This window comes from Alligator mississippiensis, chromosome 1 (assembly GCF_030867095.1).
Source record: "Alligator mississippiensis isolate rAllMis1 chromosome 1, rAllMis1, whole genome shotgun sequence".
In the NCBI taxonomy this organism is placed as follows: Eukaryota; Metazoa; Chordata; order Crocodylia; family Alligatoridae; genus Alligator; species Alligator mississippiensis.
In genome coordinates, this window is record NC_081824.1 from 279,676,697 (window position 1) to 279,701,615 (window position 24,919).

Below are 24,919 nucleotides of genomic sequence, written 5' to 3' on the forward strand. Positions count from 1 at the left end.
TGTTAATTGCACATGCATCAGTTTCCTGGAATGCCTGTACCCTACCATGGTGCCCCACCATGCGTGGCCAAGCCCATGAACCCAGGAGCTGCAGTTCCTCCGCTTGTCCATCTGTATCACTCTTGCTGGAGGCTCTGCGACATTACATATGCCTATTCTGGAGATGGGCAGATGGTCTTGATGACACATGCCTTCATGTCCGTAAGTCAGCAGCTTGGTATCCCACATGAAGCCATTTACCACACCTTATGACTGATAAAGGCAGCATGGACTCAGTCAACAACTTCCATATAGCTGACAAGGCCATCCAGGATGCCATGACCTCCAGAGTTCTCTGGTACCACCTTCAGACCATTGAGTGGCTATTTCAGGCCTGTACCACCAGCAGTGACTGGTGGGAATGGATCGTCTTGGAAACTTGCCACATGAAGCAGTGGCTCTAGAACTTCATGGAGATAATTGCTCAACTGGCCCCCCATGTTGAGTGCCAGGCCATCAGCATCACCTGTCTCTCTCACTCCACAGAAGCAGGTGGCCATTGCTACCTTTAAACTTGCCACATTGCTACCTTTAAACTTGCTTCCACTCTGTCACTAACTACTTCAGTGTGGGCAAGTCCACAGTTGGAGAGGTCATCTGGGAGATGTGCCGGGCCATCCAGCTTGTCCTGGTCAACCACTTCATCCATTTTGCCAACCTGCAGGAAGTTGTTGCCAGCTTTTGCCAGATGGGCTTCCCTAACTGCATGGGGGTCATGGATGGCACTTGCATCTCTATCCTCTGACCACCCCAAGGTTACTTAGGAGTTGATCAGCCATAAGGACCTTTTTTTCCATTATCCTGCAGGGTCTTGTCAACCACCAGGGCTGCTTCACCCACATCTTTGTTGGATGGCAGTGCCGACAATGCCAGGGTGTTCCAGAACTCTATGCTACATCCTTAGAGTCCCCAGCAGTGATGTAAGCAGCCTTTTCATCCCACCCCTCGTCATTGAGGACCATGCCTACCCTCTCCTGCCCTGCCTCATGAAGTTCTGGACTTCAGGAAAGAACATTGCAAGTACTGCCTAAGCGGATGCTGCATGACAGTGGAGTGCACCTTCAGGTGCCTCAAGATGTGCTGGCAAGCTTTGTGTGTGCACCTTCATGAGGAAGGCATACTTGCTGCACCTCACTACCACTGCCTGCATCCTCCACAATATCTATGAGACCAGGTGAAGGCATTTTACAAGGCCTGAGTGGGGGAAGCATGCCGTGCTGAACAAGCGTGGCATTTGAAGGGTGTGGGGTGTTGAGTCATTGCTGCACTTGGGGCTGTGGGCTCCATGTGCTCCTCTGAGAAATCCACAACTCCTTGCCTTCAGCCCCAGGGTCCTCTTCTTCCTCTATGGGAACACTGACCATGCAACTCTTAGTCAGTGTGGGGATCTCCTCATGCTCTGAGATTAGGCTGGAGTGCTCCCCTGCAGCAGGGCAAGGACCAGGGTTATGTGGAGTGGACCAGCTCACCTGCTGGAGGAGCTTGGGCTCCCAGGCTCCATTGCCAGCCACTGTTCCAGTGGCAAGCTGACAAGGCAGACTGATGGGAGCTGCATTCCCTCCCCTAGACCTGAGTACTGTGGTGCCTTGCTGGGACTGTCTTAGAACTGCATGTGGGGTCTGTGTTCATGGGGCAAATCCCAGGACAGTGCAGGGGATGGTTGGCTCAGTGAGAAAGGAAATGTTCAAGATGGCACTGCAATCAGGCCCCAGGTGCCCCAGTCTTATTTCCTTCATCTACTTTTGCCTGCCAGAGGTGGCATCTCTGGGGTTTTTTTGTTTTGCCAGGTCATGGGGCCCCTCACTCTACTTCTTCTGTCCCAGGTATGCCTCCCACTCTGCTTGCTCCCAATCAGGGTGCCACAGGGGCCAGTCTCCTCCCCCTGCCACCAGGGGTCCCACCTGCAGGACTCCTGTTTCTCACTTCAGGGAACACTTTCTAAGATATGGCATGGTATGCTGACAGGGGCTTACTGGCAGCCTTTCCCACCATGTGTGGCCTGGGGGATAAGGGGGTCTCACAGGGAGACAATGCTGATGCCAGTCAGGGTTGTCACAGGTTGCTGCAAAGTGGTTTTGGACCCCTTCCATGAATGCCCTCTTCTGGTGCTGGGACTCTGCTGAGATGCAGGCAGCTTCCTCAAAACTGCATGGTCAACTCAAACCCCCTTTCCTGCACCTCAGCAGCCCAGGTGTAGGCATCCCCCAGTCTACAAATCTCCCCCCCCCCCACTCCACATCTGCTGTCTCTCATCATATTGGTGCCTTAGCTCTCAGCACCAAGAATTTGCAGTGCATGCCCGGTGCTCAGGGGCAGCTACCAGGGACTTGCAGCATCTTGTCCTTGCTCCTTAGCTGCCTCCCCCTGCATCTCTCATGTGCTCTGCAGCTGTACAGTGGCCTAGCCTTGAGCTGCCATTGCATCCTCTTCATGCTCCCTCCCATGTGCAGGTGTTGTCTCTAAAAATAGACATTTTGTCTTTGTGTAATGTAATTAAGTCTGCCGATATAATGGGGTATAACTGCAAAAGTTTTGGCCCATGCTAGGACTCAGTTGGGCACTCATGCAGAAACAGGATGTTGTTTTGCCCATCACTTGCTAAGCCCAGTTCCCAGGACTGAGTAAAGACTGCCCACTTGTGGGATGCCATTGGGCCACTCAACCCTCTCTTTCCATTCAGTACAGGAGCAACCTATGCAACCTCTCACACAAGCACCAGGTGCCAGATTAGGTCCACTGGCTGGATCTGGCCTGCAGAGGGACCGGGCATTGACCATCCAACCTTCTGACCACAAACGTTGAGCACCACTGTTCTAGAGTGATCCCTTATTCAATACCCTCCCTGCCATCCACCATTACTGGTTAGAAATGCCAGAAGACACATCTCCAATCATTCTGTTCAATAGCCATTAATTGATCTATCATCCATAAATTGATTCAATTCCTTTTTAAACCTGACTATGGATGTGCCTCCACCAGCTTCTGGGGGAATGAATTCCATAAATTAGCTACATTTGCATAAAAAGTACTTTTTTTGTTGGTTTTAAACCTGTCTCCTATTAATTTCAGTGGTTCACTAGGAACACTCCTTCTAGTGTTTTTGGATTTGGTGAACAACAGTTCCCAGTTCATGTAGTCCATTCTCCTCATGATTTTACAGACCTCTATTTTTTCCCCCTCAACCTATTCCTTTCCAAACTGAAGTTTTAGAAATTTTAATCTTTCTTTATATGGCAACTGCTTTATACTTGATCATTCTGGTTGCCTTTCTCTACTTTTATCTAATTTCACTACATCCCTTTTAAGATGTAGGGATCAGAACTGCACACAGTATTCAAGATGTGTAGGCACCATGGATTTGCATAGTGGTATGATGATGTTCTGTTTCAATTCCTTTCTTAATGGAGCCCAATATTTAACTGCCTTCTTTTTTGGTCACCGCTGATCGCTAAGCTGACTTTCTAGAGACCTATCTACAGCGACTCCAAAGTGTCTTTTCTGAGTCAAAACAGCTATGCCAGAACCCAGCATTGTATATATATAGTGGAAATTATTTTTTCCTGAGGTGCATTACATTGTACTTGTTGACACTGAAGTTCACCTGCCATTTTTTTGCTCACTCAGCTTGGTGAAATCTCTTTGCAGCTCCTCTCCATCAACTTTGGACGTGACTACCTGGAATAATTTGGTATCATCTGAAAACCTGAACATTTCACTGTGCATCCTCATTTCCATATCATTGATGGAAATGTTTAACAAAATAGGGCCCAGCACAGAGCCCTGTGGGACCCCACTTATGACCTCCCTCCACCCTGAAAAATGACCATTTAGTCCTACCCTCTGCTTCCCATCTTCCAACCATCTCAATCCACAAAAGGACTTTCCCTCTTATCCTGTGTCAGTGCACCTACCTTTGGTGAGGAACCTTGTCAACTGCTTTTTGAAAGTCCAAATACATTATGTCAACTGGATCCTCCTTGTCCATAAGTTTGTTAACACCTTCCAAGAACACCAGAATTCATAGACATTTTCATAGATTTCATAGACATTAGGACTGGAAGGGACCTTGGAAGATCATCGAGTCCAGCCCCCTGCCCAAAGGGCAGGAAGTCAGCTGGGGTCATAGGATCCCAGCAAGATAAGCATCCAGTTTGCTCTTGAAGGTGTTCAATGAAGGCTCTTGAACCACCTCTGGTGGCAGGCTGTTCCAGACCCTGGGGGCTCGGACAGTAAAGAAATTCTTCCTTATGTCCAGCCTGAAATGGTCTTGCAGTAGTTTATGACCATTCGACCTAGTCATCATTCCTTGGGGCATTCTGGTGAACAAACGTTCCCCCAGATACTGGTGGTCACCCCTGATAAACTTATAGGTAGCCATCAGATCACCCCTGAGCCTGCGCTTTTCCAGGCTAAAGAGCCCCAGGGTTCTCAGCCTGTCATCGTAGGGTCTGCTTCCCTGACCTCTGATCATGCGCGTGGCTCTTCTCTGGACTCTCTCAAGCTTCTCCACATCCTTTTTGAATTGTGGAGCCCAAAACTGGACACAGTACTCCAGCTGCGGCCTCACTAAGGCCGAGTACAGGGGGAGAATGACATCTCGGGATTTGCTTGAGAAGCATCTATGGATGCAAACCAGCATTTTGGTCGCTTTACTAGCCGCAGCATCGCACTGCAGGCTCATGTTCATCTTGTGGTCAATGATGACCCACAAGTCTCTTTCTTCCTTAGTGCTAGCCAATATAGCACTGCCGAGCCTATAAGGATGCTGCGGGTTTTTCTTCCCAAGGTGGAGAACCTTGAATTTATCAGCGCTGAACACCATCAGATTCTCGTCTGCCCACTTGCTGAGCCTGTCCAGGTCAGCCTGGATCACCCGCCTGTCTTCTGGTGTGGATGCTTTGCCCCAAAGTTTGGTGTCATCGGCGAACTTGGCCAGTCCGCTTCTGACTCCAGTGTCCACGTCATTAATGAAGATGTTGAACAGTATGGGTCCAAGGACAGAGCCTTGGGGGACCCCACTGGTCACAGGACACCACGATGAGTGACTTCCATCAATTACTACCCTCTGGGTCTGACCACGGAGCCAATTTTCCAGCCAGTGGATCATGGAGGACCCAAGGCGACAATTGGCCAGTTTCTCCAAGAGGTGATCATGGGATACCAGATCAAAGGCTTTTTTGAAGTCAAGATATATGACATCAATCTCTTCTCCCTTGTCTAGGTGATAGGTCACCTGGTTGTAGAAGGAAATGAGATTGGTTAAGCAAGACCTACCTGCAACAAACCCATGCTGGCTGTCCCTTAAGATGTTGGCGTCAGCTGGTCCATTCAGGATGACCTCTTTAATAAACTTTTCTAAGATCTTCCCCGGGATAGAAGTCAGGCTAATGAGCCTATAGTTAGCCAGATCCACTTTCCTCCCTTTCTTGAAGATAGGCACCACATTGGCCTCCTTCCAGTCTTCAGGCACTACACCAGAGCGCCAAGAGTTTTCAAAGATCCGCGCTAGAGGCTGGGCTATGATGCTCGCCAGCTCCTTGAGTACCCTGGGGTGAAGATTGTCAGGGCCGGCTGACTTGAAGGTATCCAGCTTCTCAAGATGTTCCTTCACGGAGGAAGGTACGAAGCAAGATTTCCCTTTACAAAAAAGAATTTGGATCTTTCTCAGCAGATCATATTTGTTCTTGTGACTTGATTTAGTTCTTTGCTATGGATTCTACCAGCTTGCTGGGTTGGAAGTGAGACTCACTGGTTTGTAGTTCCCAGGATCATGTCTGGAGCCCTTTTTTGAACATGGGTGTTATGTTCACAACCTGCCAGTCATCTGGCACAGAGGCTATTTGTAATGATAGGTTAAATACTATAGCCATCAGTTCTGCAATTTCACCTTTTGAGTTCCTTTAAAACTCTTGGGTGAATGTCTAGTGAATTATTAGTATTCAGTTTATCATTTGGTTTTAAAACTTCCTCTCTTTGTCACTTCAGTGTCATCCAACTCTTCAGATCCATGTACTAGAAAGGATTGTTTTGGCATGGGGATTTCCCCAGTGTCTTCTATGGTAAACACTAGGCCTGTACGAAGCGGCAAGTATTCACTTTGGATTCAGATTTGGCCGATTCGCAGGGACAGTGATTCGATTCAGCGACTCAAATCACTGTCCCAATTTGATTAGGCCAAATCAGATCTGAAGTTTAGGTGCCACTTTGGAGATTTGGCCATAGACTAAACAGGCCGCAGCTGCCTCCAGCTGGTAAGTCTGTTGTGCTGGACGGTGGGGGGGAGGGCAGATCAACACCCCCACAGTGAGGGAAGGATTGGGGTGGGACAAGCTGCCCAGCTGGGGCAGTAGGGCATGGGACTCAGGGAGGGAGGGCTCCCACCACTGTGTGCCGCTGGTCCAGGAGGGCATGTGAGCAGGTGTGTGCCCCTGGATCTGTGTGGGGTGGGTTGGACCAGGCTGCAGTCCAGGAGGCTAGCTCCCTTCCACTCAGAGTGAGCCACATTGCATCGCTCCCCTGCTCCACCCTGGCTGGGTAAGCAGCAGCAGGCAGAGCCCCTGCATTCAATACTGCTGTATCCGCATCTCATGACCCCCACACCCTGGCTGGGCAAGCGACAGCAGGGCATAGGCCCTGCTCCCAATGCTGCTGTACCCACACCCAGTGCCCCTCCACCCCATTTGGGCAAGTGGTGGGCTAAGCCCTGCTGCCACTCACCCAGCCAGGGGGGAGGGGGTGGGATGCGGGCACAGCAACGCTACAAGCGGGGGCTCTGCCCTGCTGCCATGTGCCCAGCCAGAGCACCCAGCAGATGAGGCTTCCTCTGGGCAGAAGGGGGCTAGCTTCCCAGAGCACAGCCCAGCCTACCCCACATAGATCTGGAGGCACACACTTGCTCCCATGCTCTCCTGGACTGTCAGTGTGCAGTTGCATGCAGTGGCGGGAGCCCCCCTCCCAGAGTCCCATGCTTCCCTGCCCTGGCTGGGCAGCTTGTCCCAGCCCTAGCCCCAATCCCTCCCTCACTGTGGGGGCTTTGACCTTCCCTTCCCCCTCCACCCACCACAACAGACTTACCAGCTGGAGGCAGCAGTGTCCACTGTGATGAGGACTGCTGCCTGTTTAGTCTATGGCCAAATCTCCAAATCAGTGATGAATCTTTTCTGAATCAATTCAGAGGCTTCCAATTTGATTTATACCTTTTAATTGGTCTCCTGATTAGCTTCAGATTTAGAGATTCAGCTGCTGAATCAGGCTGAATCTCCTCCAAATCGAATCAGCTACTGAAGCTTCACACAGCCCTAGTAAACACTATTGCAAAATAATTGCTATAATTGTAGTAAACATAGACAGCATTCTGTTTAATTCTGGATTTCATTCTAGCTGTTACACAAGGACCTTCTTCAATGGACAGTGGTCATAATGAAAAAAAAATGGATGCTTAGTGGATAGTTTTCCATATGTATGGAGTGAAAACATCTGTCCTTCTGACTTCCTGGTACTGCTGGTACTTACTGATATTACAATAGAAATGAGGAGCCCCAGTTATGGTCCAGCATCCTATTGCGCTAGAAGCAGCAACCATGCTAGCTTGGAGACCTCTTTTGGGCAATTGGGCTTCTTAATTTATACTAAAGACATGGGAATTGAGATAAGTTCTGACCTGAATGGGTTTGGAAGTTTGAACAGAAAGCATGGATTTGGATTTAGGCAAAGAGAAGATATTGGGAGGAAATCAGAACCTGAACATAGTCTGCTGAACCAATCATAAATATTGTGAGTTTGGTTTGGCTGCTTTGTCAAACATCATGTTATACCATTGGCATGTGTTGCTGACCAAGTCCCTGCACTCTAAATTTCCACCCTGACATGCATAGCAGGCAGACAACTGTCTCCAACAGAAAAACCTGGAGAACTGAGAGCACTTTAAAGCAGGTGCTGGAAACCTTTAACAAGTTGTGGGCTGGAACAACTAGGCTCTGGTCCAACATGAGCTGGTTGGCTTTCTGTGCTGCGTCAATGGCAGGGGGCTTTCCCTACATCTACAGTGAGGAACTGGTCCTGCACTGCTGGTGCTTCTCCCAGCACCTCAGCTTCCCAGCTGCAGTGTACCTGTAGCTTCAGCTGGCAGAGAACTACACTGGGGCTGGGCATCTGCAAAATGCATCTGTGCTGCCACTGCTTCTCCCTATCCCAGCCTTATAGTAGCAAGGGCAGAGCTCCTCTCTACCTGGCCCTGACAGGCACAGGCAAGCCCTCCAGCTCCACAGGCCAGATCCAGTGGCTCTGCAAGCTGAATACAGCCTATGGGCCATATGTTGTTGACCCGTGCTTTGAAGTATGGATTGCTAGTAGGGCTGTGCGAAGCTTCAGGTGCTGATTTGATTAGGAGGAGATTCAGACCGATTTGGTGGTAAGAACCCCCCACCCCGACTCACCAGCCTTGAGGGTTCTGGGGGATCATGCAGAGCCCCCCACACAGCACAGGGCAATGGCGGGCAGTTGGGATTGCCCCCAACCAGGCAGGAACCAGTGAGTCAGGACTTCTTTTTTTTTTCTTAAGGGGCTGGAGCTGGTGTGGCCGGGGCAGCCGGGGGGGGCTGGGACAGCGGGACAGGGGGTGGGGAGCTTGTGGCAGAGCCCCCCACGCAGCATGGGACAATGTGGGGTAGCGGGGATTGCCTCACCGCCTGGCAGCAGCCAGTGAGTACAGGCTTTTTTTTTTCCAAAGTGCCAGGAGCTGGGGCAGCTGGGCAGCCGTTGCCAGGGCTGGGAGAGCAGGCAGGAGATGGGCCCTGTGTGATTCAGAGATTCGGCTGATTTGGCAGCAGCTAAATCTCTGAATCAGATTTGGCTGAATCAATTCAGGACAGTGATTTGAATCACCGAATCAAATCACTGTCCCTCAAATCGGCCAAATCTGAATCTGAAGCAAATACTAGCCACTTTGCAAAAGCCTAGTTGCTAGTAAAAGCTGTTGGGCTTGAGTTATGCATTTTAGTTTCTAAGCTTTTCAAAGTTGTTTTTCCTTCCTTTTTCCATTATTAGCTCTGCTATATACATATGAGGTTCACACTAAAGTGGAGTGTTTTGAGATGATATTCACAAAAATGTTGTCATTAAATGCATTAGGTTCATCATAGTTTCATAGTTGGTAGGGTCAGAAGGGACCTGAGCAGATCATCAAGTCCGACCCCCTGCCATGGGCAGGAAAGAATGCTGGGGTCAAACGACCCCGTCTAGGTGATTATCTAGCCTCCTTTTGAAGACCCCCAGGGTAGGGGCGAGCACCACTTCCCTTGGAAGTTGGTTCCAGCTCCTAGCCACCCTGACAGTGAAGTAGTGCCTCCTGATATCTAGCCTGAATCTACTCTCAGTCAACTTATGGCCGTTATTCCTTGTTACTCCTGGTAGTACTTGGGGGAACAGGGACTCTCCCATTGCCTGCTGGTCCCCCTTGGCCAGTTTATAGATAGCCACCACATCCCCTCTCAGCCTTCTCTTGTGGAGGTTGAACAGGTTCAGGTCCTGTAGCCTCCCCTCGTAGGGCTTGCCCTGCTGCCCCTTGATCATGTGAGTGGCCCTCCTCTGGACCCTCTCGATACTGTCCACATCCCTCCTAAAGTGCGGTGCCCAGAACTGGACACAGTACTCCAACTGCGGCCTCACCAGTGTCGCATAGAGGGGGAGGATCACCTCCTTGGACCTGCTTGTGATGCATCTGCGGATGCATGACAAGGTGTGGTTAGCTTTCCTGACTGCATCCTCACATTGGCAGCCCATGTTCATCTTGGAATCGATAATGACTCCAAGATCCTTTTCTGCCTCTGTGCTGACAAGAAGGGAGTTCCCTTCTTGTCAGCTGCTGGGTCTTCCTCCCCAGGTGCAGTACCTTGCACTTGTCAGTGTTGAAACCCAACCTGTTCTCATCCGCAGGTTACAGGTTACCCCTGTAACCTGTACAGATCTAGTTGCAGCCTGTCCCTGTCCTCTAGCATGCCCACTTCTCCCCACATTTTACTGTCATCCGTGAATTTGAACAAGGTACTTTTCACTTCCTCATCCAAGTCACTGATGAAGATGTTGAACAGTGTGGGACTGAGGACTGAGCCCTGAGAAATCCCACTGCCCGCGTCCCTCCAGGCCGAAAATGACCCGGCCACCACCAGTGTCTGGTTGGCAATAACATTTTTTTTCAAACTTAAAAAAATATTTTAATGCAAAATCAGAAACCAAATTTGTGGGGAAAGATGCATTTAACTGCAACATCTGCATTTTCTCTGCCTCCAGCTCAACTTGTTTTCATTGGCTTCTCTTTATTGGCATAATAGCATACCACATTTTCAGCTGGCTTTAATGGAGCTGTATCAGTTCATACTAGCTAAGGCTCTGTCCTGGTCTGCTTATAAATACTGTGTCCACAGCATATGCATTTGTAATGGGTGTCAGTAGTAAACTAATTAGCATGCTCCAGCAGACTTGTATCAGAGCAGGCATCCTGCACATCTACAGGTGCCCTATTAGTCCTTGCAGTGCCCTTCTCACTCTTGCAGATCTGTGAGGTATCACTTTAGTCTCTGCAGTGTCGCACTTAGTCCATTTTCTGATCTCCTCCATGTCCTTCTCCCTCCAGTTCAGATACAGTTTCTTCTGTTCTTCCTGGATGTGCTGCAGGTTTTTCCTGTTCCTACTATAGACATGTCCTTCACTTGTGTCCACTTCATAAGATTTAGGAGCTACCTCATAAGTAACAACTGTCTCCTACGTTTTACCATTGTACATGTATATACCCTGTCATGGGGTATCAAAGGTTCTAGTTCTTGTGTCTCCTTGTCATAATAAAGCTTTTATTTATATTTATTATGAACCTTATAAACATTTATGTCAATTTGTTGTTTCTTATTACTGGTTACCAAATTAGGCAGTCCTGTTCTAAGTTTCCTGTTAAATAAGGTGAAAGGCGAAGAGCACACACCAACTGCTGAAACTTCCTTAGCCTGATGAAGGGTTTTTGAACCCGAAAGCTTGCTTAATAACTATTCTCCAACCATTTGGGTTGGTCTAATAAAAGATATCAAATTCACCCAAGGAACCTTGTCTGCCTATGTTTCAAAGGAGATGCTCCAAAATTTAGTAATGCCAGATAAGGATCTGTGAGAGACTCCTCTGCTTTGTTTAGCAGACTTTTTGTTGTTTTAATGCTATTTTTACAAGATACAAATTAGATTTGTATCTTGGACTAGTGGTAATGTGTGTAAACCTATAGTTCTTTGTTAAGCACTTGAATGCATACCCATCAAATTGCGGTCCATTGTCAGACCTGACCACAATCATGTTTGGCAAAGATGGATTTTATGTGTGTTATTACATGCTTTGTAGCAGTGTTTTCAAGTCTTACCATTTCTGGAGAGTGAGAGTAATAGTTTAAAACCAATATATTGTGTTTGTTCCAGTATGAGTAAAGAAATCAATGGCTACTTTGGACCATGGGGCCAGTTATTCCCCAGTCTCTACCACTGGCTGTTTTGCTTGACTATCTCTGGTTTTTTGACAGGTTGAACATACTGTAATATACTTTCCTGTGCCCATATTAATTTGTGGCAAGTTTAGAATCTTCCTAGCCTTTCTTTTGCATTTCTCTATACCCAAGCATCCTATGTAACATATCCAGATATAATACTTTGGGAATAAGTCAGTCATTTCTAAGCAAGAGCCCATCTATTACTGTCAGTTCTACTTCAAACTAATGATAAGGACTGGACATGTATCTTGTAGGCCATCCTGCATTAATGGCTCGTATTCTTGTTTGTAAAATCCAATCCTATGCCATGGCATCTGTAAGTACAGTCCATATTTTATCAGACACCAGGCACATTTTCTTTAACAGGCTGACATGCAGTATCTAATTCTGGGTTTGTTTCTACTTCTGTTCTGTCAAAAGCTCTAGTCAGAGTATCCACCACCACTAACTTTTTCCTTAATATGAAATTGGATAACTGCAATTCAAAGAATTGCTGTAATATTGGAGGCATGTCAGAGAGCCCTTTTTTGCTATTGACACCAGTGGCTTGGGATCTGGTTCAACTCTAGTACCAGTCTCCCATACAGGAAGACATGGAACATTTTACATCCATGTACCAGAGCTAAAGCCTATTTTTCATTTTGTGCATAGTGAAACTCATAAAGCCTAGAAGCATATGCCATGCTCCCCACACTCCTACATGAGTGCTGTCCCATGATCTTTCTCTGAGGCATCTGTAGACAAGTTTGTCTGACATTTGCTGTCATAGAATGTAAGTCCCGGAGCCTTTTGTAGTAACTGTTTTAGGTTCCCAAACTTCTTTTCATGATATGCTTCCCATATCCATTGTTTACTTTTATACAGTAAAGCTTTTATGCTGCTGCATTTTTCCGTCAGATTAGGTACCAGCTTCCCCACAAAGTTAACCATGGCCAGAGACTTTATCTATGGGAGATGGCATATAATCTCTGCTGGATTCTATCTGTTTGCCTTGATCCATTAATTTTTCACCAAATATGCTATTTTCCTGCACTTTTGTCTACTGAGGTCTAACCCTGCTGGCTGAGCCCTTTCCAGAGCTTCCTGAAGCCTCCGATGATGCTCCCTCATTCTACATCCCCATATTAAAATATTGGCTATATATACTTTAGCACCTTCAATGCCAGAAAATATTTATTGCATATTTTTATGAAACACTTCTGTTGATGAATGTAACCCAAAGGCAATCTCTGAAAGAAGATTATTCCTTACAGTGTGTTGAACATGCCCAAATGTCTGCTATTTTTTCTAGTGGAACCTGGCAAAACCCAGCTGTGCAGCTGATGTGGCAAAATATGTTTGCTTGTGCAGTTCTGCATTCAGGCTTTGTCTTAAAGATAATAGATTTTTTGGGGATGCATGTATTTTAGGGGGTTAGGGTTTAGACACCTCAGTCTTATAGTCTTTGTTCAGCTTCCCAAGCCCCTCAAATACATCCTGAAACTTATCTTTAATTTTACTGGACCACTGTATGGTATGTCTCCTCTGAATAAGACCTAGTGCCTGACAGGTCTTCAGTGCTAATAAAGATGCACATTTTCCTGGGATAACCACAAACTGATTTTTTTCATTACTATGTTTTACTTTTATCTCTAGCTCATATGTGCAAACAGTAGGAATCAACTCCTAGATCAGCCTGGAGCCTTATTTGCTTGCTGTGAACATTTGTTTTCTTTTTCAAGCTCTTTACAATATAGTCTGGTATAACATTGACTTGTATGCCAGTGTTCAGTTTAAAGTCACAGGAGTTCCATTTGTTTCCAGCATGATATTCCAGTCTTCTGATGATATTGTGTCTTCTGCTATTCCTACCTACAGCTCTTCATTGCTGTGTCACATACTTCCTTCTGCAGTGCTTACATAATCTATTCCTGTCTATGCCTGCTGTCCTCTCTTCTGCATACTCTAGCAAAAAGTGTTCTGTCTTTTGCATTTGTTGTGGTGTTGTCCAAAGGCAGGACATTGCTTTGGTCTACGTTTGTTACCATGGCATGTACAGCTCTTTATGCTGCTTTTCTTAAACTCTTCCTGATTGCATTTGTAAGGCCTCCTATTGCCATTTCTGTATTGCCATTATTCTTTTCAGGGAGGGTTTATCACTCTGTCAACCATTTCAGCATCTAGCTTTCCTTCCAAAGACTTCATTGTAGTCTGAGTGATCTCTACTGCTTTGCACATGCTGATTGCTTTTTCTAACTTGAGATCAGGATCTTCAAGCAGTCTTTTCTTGGGCTGCATGTCTCTGATCCTGATTACTGTGTGGTCTCTAAACATGGAGTCTGTTAGTTCTCCAAAAGTGGAGCATTGACTCAGCAGTCTGAGATCATTTTCACATTCCCTATTGGGTTCTCCCTCCTTTTGTGACCTCACATGGAATTGTTATCTTTCAAATGTTTCATTCTTTTTTGGAGCACCAAACTCCTTAAGCTCTTCCCATAATCAGCTTTCTCTGCTTGGCTCAGTTGCAGACTGTTCTATGCAGAAAATAGCTGAGCACCTGTCTGTAACAGGAGATGCTTACCTCTGTGTTACTGGTAGCGTGGGCAGACCAAGTGCTGCTTGAAGAAAACCTTCCTGCAAGGAGTGGCAGACATGAGCAGCACATAGGCTGCAGGCAGCATAGTGTTGGGCTGCTGAGTGGCATGTGAGCAGCACCTGGGCCCTGTTAAGGAAGCCAGGTTGACTGATCAGCAAGAGAGGGGCTGGCCTGGATGTATAGGCTTGCCTCCAGGGTAGAGGGATGCTGGTTCTAATGGCAGAAGACCGAGCTCTCCTGCAATAGGAGAGGAGCTTGAGTCCACCAGCAGGAGCTACTGTCTGTGAACAATGAGGACTTAATGAAACCCAAGGGGATTGAGCTTTTTGTTAATGACTGTTTAGCTACTCAGTAGGATTTTGTTTGTAGGTATAACAGCTGGTGGACCAGTAGAGGCTGTGAGGGGAGGTCAGGAGACTGCAGAGCAGAGCGCCGAGCACCCTGCAGTTCTTTCTCTATTCGTTTATTCAGCCTTTTGGTGACACACACGAGCCTGAGCGGAGAAAGGCCACAGTCAGAGGGCAGTCCAGCTAGGGATGACACCAGAGACTTCACCTGGTCAAGGAGCCATACCACAAGACTTGTCTGCGTTTTGAGATCATAAGCAACCTTCCCTGGCATCTTTATTCCAGCAAGGCATGGCAGATGAGTGGACCAAGAGAGAAGGTCATAAAGGAGACTGGAGAAATACAGAACGAACTCACGGGTAGGGCCCTGACAGCCACACTTTGGGCAAGACCTGTAACACTGCTATATTCAGGAAAATAGATACTTTTGGTCACTTGCGGCACTTTTACACATGCTCCAGGGGTGGGTGAGAGCCGCTCTAATTAAAGCGCCACAATGTCTCATGTATTGGTGTCCCCACCCTTGAAAATGGTAGCAGGGCACTTAAACTAAAGTTTGTTCCACAAGCTTTAGTTCAAATGCCCCACCACCATTTTTAAACATGGGGCTACTGATATACAAGATACAGAAGGCTGCTTGATTGCAGTAATTACCACACTCTAGCAGACTCCATTAATTGATTCTGCTCCAAAACGCTGTAATTACAGTGTCAGAGCAGCCTCCGTACTCATGTACAGGCACCCTTGGTTTCTCAGTTGCTCCATTCACCCTCGTGTACTGGTTGAATTGTTTCTCAAATCTCCAAGTCTTTGCTTCATAGCTGGAGAGCTTCCATTTTTCTGGAGCCCATAGTTACTCATTTTTTTTTCTTTCTTAAAGCTCACTCTGTGTAGTGCAGTCACTTTTCTTTAACTACTCTTGGTACCATACAGAAAAAAAAATTAAGCTGCAGCCAGACACTTAATACTGATTATTTGGATAAGGAAGGGGATGAACTGAAGGGTGAAATAACAAGAGAGATGGTGAGAGTGCTTTTGAATGAATCCAAGTCAGCAGGACCTGATGATCTTCATCTCAATGCATGGAAGAAACTGGCAGAGGAGATCTCAGAGCCCTTGGGAATAACATTGACAAAATCATATGAGCTGGGAGATGCATCAAAAGACAGGAAAAGGGCCAATGTAGTGCCCCTCCTTAGAAAAGGCAACAACGAGGACACGGGGAACTACACACAAGTTAGTTTCACCTCAAGACCCAAGAAGTTACTGGAGCATGTCCTAAGGAAGTCCATTTGCAAGCATCCAAAGGAGGAAAGCCTGATAACAAGCAGTCAGCATTGATTTATTAAGAACAAATCATCTCAAACAAACTTGATCCCCTTCTTTGTTAAAGTAACTATTTGAGCAGATGATGGGAATACTGTGGACATAATTTATCTTCAGTAAGGCTTCTGACAAGGTGCCACATGACTTTCTCATAAAGAAATTGGAGAAATGTGGGCTAGACAAAGCTACTATCAGTTGAATACACAACTGGCTCTATAGCCACAAGATAAGGGTAATTATAAATGGATCCTTGTCAGGATGGCAGCAGGTGTCTGTCCTGGGTCTATTGCTGTTCAACATGTGTATTGATTTAGATGCTGTCATAGAAAGCTTCTTGAGCAAGTTTTGAAGGTGATACAAAACTAGGAAGAATTGTGAGCACATTGGGGGAGGGAACCATGATTAAAAAGGATCCTGACAGATTGGAAACCTGGGCTGAAACAAACAGGATGAAGTTCAATATGGACAAATGCATGGTGCTACACCTCAGAAAGAACAAAAAATGCAAATACAAAATGGATGACATCTGGCTGGATGGCAGCACTATGGAAAAGGCCTTGGGAGTCTTCGTAGACCACAGATTCAACGCGAGTCTTCAACCTGATGCAGCCACACAAAGGCAAATGCAGTTTTGGGATGCGTCATTAGAAGCATAGGTTCAAGACATGGAATGTGCTAGTGCCTCTACTCAGCACTGATTAGGCCTCATCTAGAGCACTGTGTGCAGTTTTGGGCTCCACATTTTTAAAAAGGATAGGGAGAAGTTTGAGAGGATCCAGAGGTGGGTGACAAAAATGATAAAGGGCTTGGAAAACAAGTCATATGAGGATAGGTTGAATGAGGTAGGCATGTTAGGCTTGTGCAAAAGGCGCTTAAATGGTGAAATTATAACAGTCTTCAAGTACTTAAAGGGCTGCTATAAAGAAGTGGGAAAACACCTTTTTTCTCCTGCTCCAGAGAGTAAAACATAGACTAATGGCTTAAAACAAAGTAGGCTTGGACTGGATATCAGGAAATATTTCTTCACGGTTAGAAGAACGAGGCGGTGAAATAGCTTGCCTAGAGAAGTTGTGGACTCTCCATCATTGATGTTTAAGAAGAGTTTGGACAGCCTCTAGTTAGGGATGATCTAGGTATAGCTTTGCTTATGTTCTTTTATGGGTATTTCCCATACTTCTGGGCTTCGTATCATGCTGGACCATAGGCAGCCAGGTCTGGGGTTCACCACACAGTCAGGAGATGCCAGGAAGTCAAAGCCAGGAGATCTGTCAGGGAAAGAGTCAGAGGTCCATAGGGTCAAGCAGGATGCAAGGTCAGGGGGGTTAGCTGGGTCAGGTATACAAGACGTCAGGCCGGAGCTGGGTTGGTATCTGGAGGGTCAGGCAGAATGTATAAGGTCAGGGGGTAGCTATATCAGGTAGCCAGAGAATCCATCAAGTAGCAGCATGCTTTAGTAGCCTACGTACAAGGTTGTACCTTGATGCCTGGGCACTTTTCTCTCTAGGTCAGGTGCTTATATGGGAAGGGGTTAGAGGTCAGCTGACCTTGGCTGGCCACTCCAGTGGCAGAGAGCAGGCATGATGGAAGCCTAGATGGAGGGTTCTGGCCACATGCATCTGCTCCCAGTGTCCTGGTGGGGACATGGCAGGCCACGATGATCTACTGTGTTGGGCAGGCTAAGGCTCTAATTTCAAGGCCATGACCTGACACTTTGCTGGATGCTGCATGAAGCCAGGAGTAAATCCTTCTACCCCAACACTTCCCTTCCTCCTTGTTACTACATACATCAGAAGTTTTAGGGTTTTTTTTAAGGGTGTTGACTGCAGCCAAGGATGGGAATTTTGCCTGGGATGTGCAATGCTCCTGCAAGGACATAAACTCAGATGTTCCTGGCTAGAGGGTCTTCCCTATTGACTCAGGGTTAGCCCAATCACCATAATTGGGGTTAGGAAGGAGTTTTAACCCATGGTCAGATTGAAATTGACTGTTGGAGGTTTTGTCTTCCTCTGTAGCAGGAGGCATTTCCTTCTTCTTGAGATCTCTCTAGCATATGTTTAACAACGTTGGCAGGAGCAGGATGGTGGCCTCCAAGGTCTCTTTTTGCCTCTGGCAGTTTAGGGGGTTACATCTGGGGTTTTGCGTTAAGGTCAACTGTGTAGTTTTGCTAAGGGGTTAGACAATAGATTTGTAAGGGATGGTTTGAACAGGCATGGGTGACCTCTAGGTGGCCTCTCAAGGTATGGGTAGCCTCTAGGTGACCTCTCTGGTCCCTTTTAGTCCTAAGTCTCTATGATTCAATCCTCACAGCAGGATTGGCAGGTTAGTGTTGAATGCTTTTGGATTCATTTCCATCTTATTTTATCCAGGTTGGCTTGTACCAGCTGACATTCACTAAGATCTCATTCCCCAGTTTCTAATTTAAGTGAGCCTTGCTTAAGGCCAAAAGAAAAGGAGACAGAGAGAGAAATGGGTATTACTGACTATGCTGTCTTCATCTCAAAGTCATTTCTAGTGATTACACAGATATGTACATAAGAAGAAGTTAGTCTGACACCAGCAGGACTCTGTAATTGAGAGGCTTTGGGGAGTGGAGGAATCCTGTTATCTGTCCTCACAGATGGGGAATGATCTGACAGGAACCACTCTAAGTAATTCCATCCAAGTTCACCAACTCCATTAGGTGGCAATTTTTGCTTGTACAAACATCAAAAGCTCTTGAAATATTAAAACATGTTGTTAAAGATGTTTGACCTCTACCTGTTGCCCTGAGAAAGTCATTAGCCAGTGCCATTCGCATAGTCTCTATGCCATGCCCTGGTTTTAAATCTATTTGTATGGCATCCAAAGAACTTAAGATTGGCAGGTGTTTCTGGAGTTGAATTATCACTACCTTTGTCAGGAAAAGGTCTTGAATTCTATAGCATTCAGAATATTAGGAAATACTTCTACAATTCAGTTACTTCATAGCAGTAGCATGCTATGGAGGCTTCTCGGCCTCTTGAAGGCTCAGATCAAGTGTAATTATGCAGGGTGACTGAGCCACCAGCCTCAGGTACTGACTTGGGAGAGAGCACAGAAAGAGCAGACCCCATACTGCTGGCCCAGTCACTGCTATTGGCAGCCCAGCTGCAGGTGCTGCCCCCAAGCACGGATGCCACCCAGGACAAAGAACCACACAGCTGCATGTCTGTCTCATAGTAGAAAAGATGGATTGGAATACACGAGCAATTAGGTATGATCAGTTCAGAAAGAACTTTGGGAAGTGGAAACCCCCCCCACAAGTAGATCCTAAGAGATTAAGAGAATACTGCTAAGAAAGTGATTCCCCAAGCATCTGCAGATACCTGTCTGCAATTCTAGCATTTGCTACTGGAGTTGTGATTTAGTTTGTTTGTATGACTGCCTTTCCCAGGTTCAATTCCCAAACACTTATACAAATACAGCTGTGGAGGCACCAAATGTCTGGACCCAGCCTGGCCTTTGGATTCTGTCTCAGTGGCATAAAGTGGGGATGGGAGGTCTGAGCAGCCTCCACTCCTCCAAAAACCTTCTGCATAGGCATATGCTTCGAAGGTCTGGGTGACCTCTCATGTATACACCATGATCTGTAAGGATCAACATTGCCATGACTGCCTCTGACTTTGACTCATGATTGTGCAAAGCATCTTTTATGAGCCCCAGAGAATGGAGACTTTTGGAACTGCAGGTACATGTATGGATTGGCTGTGATATCGATAGCAATGCTTGGCTGGGGTGAAGTAGTTGGGGACGGTCCTGCTTGAGCAGGTGATTGGATTAGATGGCATAGTGAGGTCCCTTCCAATCCTAATTTTATATGATGCTATGATTCTATGAATGCTAATATGAGCCACTCTCTGCATAGAGCCAGGGAAAAAAAGTGGTTTTAGTCATTGTTGCTGTCCTAGTGATCCAGTGATTATACTTGCAGCTGCTGAGACTTGCTGGGAAAGAAAACAAGGGTAATACATTTGCTTGAGCCCATGCCTAGACTAAGAAAATAGTGCATCTTTAAAACATGCTAGCTTGCACATTTTAACTAAAATAATCTTTTAAGACTAAAACAATCAAAGGCATTGCACCTCAGGTACAGAGAGCAATATTGTTTGAAATGGTTAATTGTGCATGTTTGCAATGTATTACTTAAAATAATTTTAGTAAAAATATGTTATTTGGCTTATATTTTAAGACACATCCTATTCTCCCAATTTAGGCATGGTTTGAATATGTTGGAATCCCCAAAGGAGCCCAGGAAAATAAATGATTTGAGGAATTTTAGTGATAGTTACTAAAATTGAACGTTCAGCCAAAAACAGCCCTTCAGTGGAACAAATGAGCTGCATGGGTCATTATAAATCCACTAACCTAATGAGAAACTATGTCATGACAGAGCCTTATTGTTGTAGCTAACTGATGCTCCTGGTATTAAAAGATCCTTCGAGGTGCCCTAAGGACGATCATAGCTGATCTTAAATGGGATCATTTTACCAATGAGGCATGAGGTGCTTGCCCCTTAATTTCTCAGTCACTGGCCTTGTGTTGCATTGCAAATCCTAATATTAGTTTTCAGTCTGGCAGTGTGTTACTAGTGTGTATTTTTGCTTGCATGAAGGCCTTAATCCCAAACCATAATGACAAGACAGAAAGCCATTCTCCCTCTGCTCTAATCTGTGTCTATGTCAAAATCCATAAGGTCTCAAACAGTTAAATTGTGGCTATTTTTTTTTTTTATCCACAATGGGATTGTTTTATTAACCGGGAAAATGGCAAATGTATATAATGCTGTCTCTTATGAGCTGTACCTATTGTAATGTTGCTGTTATTTCAGTGGATGAAGTAAATAGGAATGATTAATGCAAGCGTGATGTATTTAATATTCTGTGTGGCCCTGGTTGTATGTTTGGGACACATCTGAACAATTTATTATAACAGGATTTGAGAGTTAGTTATTCTTTTACTGGCTAAGCACCTCTCATCCAGTTCCTGTGCTGCAACAATTTCACAAAGTAGGAGAGGGCCAACTCCGTACTGTCTAGCATCCAGAGGAGAATTGGCAATATGGTCCCTTTTTCTCTTACATGAGCATATGTCATCAAACTGGGGAAAAGATCCATCATTATATCGATATCTGCTGGCCCATATCAGTTTTCTTCTCTGGCCGATTTCTATCCATCTTCCAGAACATTCTTGCTTCTCATTATTGAGTATCTAGATAACTGACCACTAGAGGGTGCCAACAGTTTGATATTTAAAACCACTGTGCCCAACAGGCACAGCTGTCACTCTCTAGGACACACGCATCCAATTATAGCTCCCCTGAGATTAGATCTTAGATTAGACATTCTCCATACAGCTTTGGATTTGTAAAATGTATATTTGCGCTTGGTCAGGAAATTTTCACCATATAAATCTCATTCAGTCTACAGATTGAAACACAAAACATGAAATAAGATGCACATCATCAGGTATCACAAGGAATGAGATTGTTTCTAGTTGGTTAGATCTTATTGGCTATACATATTCCTTTTGTTGTTGTTTGGTGTCTTGTTATCTTTTCATTATTGATGAAATATTTATGATTTACGTTTAGGAAACTAGTTATTTCATTGTGAATGTTGCCACAGCGGTGTCAAATTTAGGTTACTGCTACAAATGAGTTTAAGAACAGACCCAAATTTTTAGAAGTTCTGGAATTGCAAAATAATTAGAAAGGTGTACTAACTATTCTCCATGTACAGATTGCAAGCATTTTTGCATACATTTTCCATTTTGAACACACAAATTGTTCTATACTTTTAAAAAACAAATTCAAGAATGAATAAATGTAAACAAATTAAAACATATCATTTTTATGTATTATTTATTTCTTTTTTTTGGAGCCTTTATTGCGCATCTGAATTTCCCATGGCCATCTGTGCAAGTTTATAGGTCATATAAATTTTTTATTAAGAAAGTGTAAAAACTTTAACAAGGACATTTTTAAAGATTCAAAAAAAAAGTTAGAGCCTATCTGTCTATTTATCTATCTATTTATCTATCTATCTAGGCCTATTTGACCTATTTTTTATTTAATATGTATTATGAAGTAGTCTTTCATGAACTATGTTTTTCTCCAACAGGATCTTTGCCTCGTTCAGGGCATAAAATAGACCTGGAAAGGAATCAAGGGTGGATTAGGTCTATGGGACCCTTGCTTCATTTACTGTACTAGTCAGGTGCATACCGAGTGACACAATATCTGCAGGAAGGGAAAGGATGTTCTTATTAATAAACAGTTGGATGGTACTTGGAGAACTGTATCTATCCCTGTCTCTACCCCAGAGTTCTTACATAACAGTTGGCAAGTCACTTGAACCAAACTTTTCACAGGTGGTCACTTTTTTTTAATCATTTTCTGGTACCTGTCTTGACATTCTGGAACCTAACTTTCAAATCTTCAGAGCACCCACAGCAGCAATTGAAGCCAATAGGGAAGCTATTCTTTGCCCATATGAAACAGTACACAGTGCCAAGTTCTCTGAATAATCCAGTCTTAGATGTCTTAGACTGGGACCCAGATGTTTTTGACTGTAATCTCACCTGTAGCATAACCAACCCCTGCCCCCAATGTTCAAGTAAAGGCATGATAGGATCTGATCCATGATCCACACAATTGCACCTCCTGCCATGCCACATGTGCATGGCAGGAGGAATGAGTGTGTGTGTGGGATCCAGCATGAGATCCAATTGTGCCTTGTTGCCAGTGCAGGGGGAGCCCAGGATTGTGATTGCAGGCTCCCTCTGCCCTGGCAAGTAGCAAACTGCATAATGCATGTAACGTGCAAAGATAGCCTAGGACTCGGTGTGTTGAGCACCGGCTCCAGGCTTTGACTTAGAGGAGGCTTGACCTCCAGGAAGACTTACACAGGTGTGCAGGGAGCCCATATGGCAGCAGCACCAACTGGTATTGGTGTGTCGGAAGCCCATTTAGAAGCAGTGGTTGCAGCAGCAGCCCTCGGTGTGAGGGGAGACTGCCACAGCAGAAGCAGCTGAGTCTCTAGTAGGACTTCCCCTTGTTCTCTCACCCTTCACACCTTGCCCAGGGAGAAAAAATTTCCAGTTATGCCTCTAAATTTGCACTGTGCTTTATAATTCACCATTGTCAAATGCAAAGAACTCCTCAGTTCTCAGGGACGTTATGACAATTATTATTTTTTTGAAACATTTAGATGCATCTATGATGAATGCCAAAGAAAAAGCGCACAAGACAATAATTCTTTCTTCAGAGCATAATTGGAATAGTGTATAGTAAATAAAATCTGTTGAACAATGAACGGTGAACAAAATATTGAATGACTGGTTGTTAATTAAGTATTGTTTTTCTGCACGCTAAAGAAAGCAGGTGCCCTGTGGGGGAGAAAAAGAAGTAATAATATCATGTATTAAAGGCTGGATGTACAAGGAGGCTGAATTAAGATTTGCAACCTTAATATTGTTTTTAATATACTCTATATATGTGTGTGTGTGTGCATGTGATGTAGCAAACGCAAAGCTCATTCATTAATGTTGGGAAGAGCATTTTTAGTGTTAAGACCAGGCAACTTGGACTCAGAGTTGTCATACCCCTTCCAACACTATTGTGCTCAACTTGAACTTCGAGCCTTTCTGTGACAAATTTGGGGCCAATGGGTCCTTAAAATTGTTAACCCAGTCCCCCTTTCATGGTTTGCAGGCCCTGAACTCCAGCACATTGCTTTACTGACCAACTGCACAGTCCTACCTATACTCTTCAGCCTTACTATGTGGCTTATGTTTCACGAAGGACTTTGAGGCAAATTACTTCAATCAAGCAATTTTCTCCCTAAATGGTCATGCAGTAGAAGAGATGAGAGAAACACTTCCTATAGAAGCTGTAAGGTTCTGGTGTGATCTGCAATGCAGTCATTTCTAATGTTCTTTCCAGGGAACTCAGCTACTACCTTTCCACCTCAGGAACATTAGAAATGTGAAGTACTTCTCCCATTTTTGCCAAAAGCCAAAGTTACTCCCCCATGCAGTGAATATGTAACTCATAATGCATGTTAAATGCAGACTGAAAAAATGTATTAGACTTTTTTTACCATTTGTGTAGTTGGTTACAGATGTTAAAAAAAAACAACCCCCCCCCCCCCAAACCCCAAACCCTGTGCTTTACCAGAAGCAGCACATTATTTTGACCTGGTTCCACAGCAACTGTAAGGATTGGGTGCTTCATTGGGCTTTTTTGGCAAAGCTGAGTCAATCAACTATTAGATAAAAGCATCAGAAAAGCCCCTCTAAAGCATCTGATCTATACAGGTGTTGGACAAGCTGGGTCCAACTAACCTGGCGTGGTGCGGGAACGCGCTGAGTTTAAAGTACCATTTTGGGTTTGGTTTTTTTAAATGTCTGCAAGCAGGCTTTAAAAAAAGTGTTAGTGTGACTTTTCATCCAAAAATACAATACTTACTCTGTGTAAGAGAGAGAGAGGGGAGGGTGAAGGGGTGGGGCTACAAACAGATATCATTTTCGTTGTGGCATCAGCTCTGCTGGGACGTGTCCTGGCACAGTTGGTCTGACTGATCAGAAGAAACAGAACTAAGGCCACGGGGCCCCTGCTGCACTTAGGGCTTCAGGGCCCCAGTCCTGTGGGAGAATGGCCCTGGTGCCACACCTTGGCCTGCGGCACATATCTACAAGCAGGAGACTATCTTTGCAGATGTGCCTGCCAGGAATCCCCCTCTAGGGGGATTTGTATTGAGTATAGTGGATTTATATAGAATGGTTTGGAATGGGATGATCCTGCCTCAGGCAGACGGTTGGACCTATGGAGGTCCCTTCCATCCTTACTTTTCTATGTTTCTATGGTCCAGGCACAGCAGTGTGAAATGTGCCCCAGAAATGCTCTGCAAGAAGATTCCTGGCATGCATGTCTGCAAGCAGAGGAACCTGCGGGGGGGGATCAAGGAAGTTAACCCCAGGGTGTGCCATAAGCAAATAGACATCTTTTCCTATAAGGCATCACAAACTGTAACTAGGTTTGGTCATACAAACATTTTTGGACAATTGGAGCATGACAAGGGGCAGGAACTACTGTTT

General features: G+C 45.3%; 1 long non-coding RNA gene across 1 annotated transcript in view; it reads left to right on the forward strand.

Moving 5' to 3' along the window:
• Positions 1 to 24,919, forward strand: part of LOC132247716 (uncharacterized) — a 75,534-nt gene that overhangs the window by 48,539 nt on the left and 2,076 nt on the right. The window lies entirely within an intron of this gene.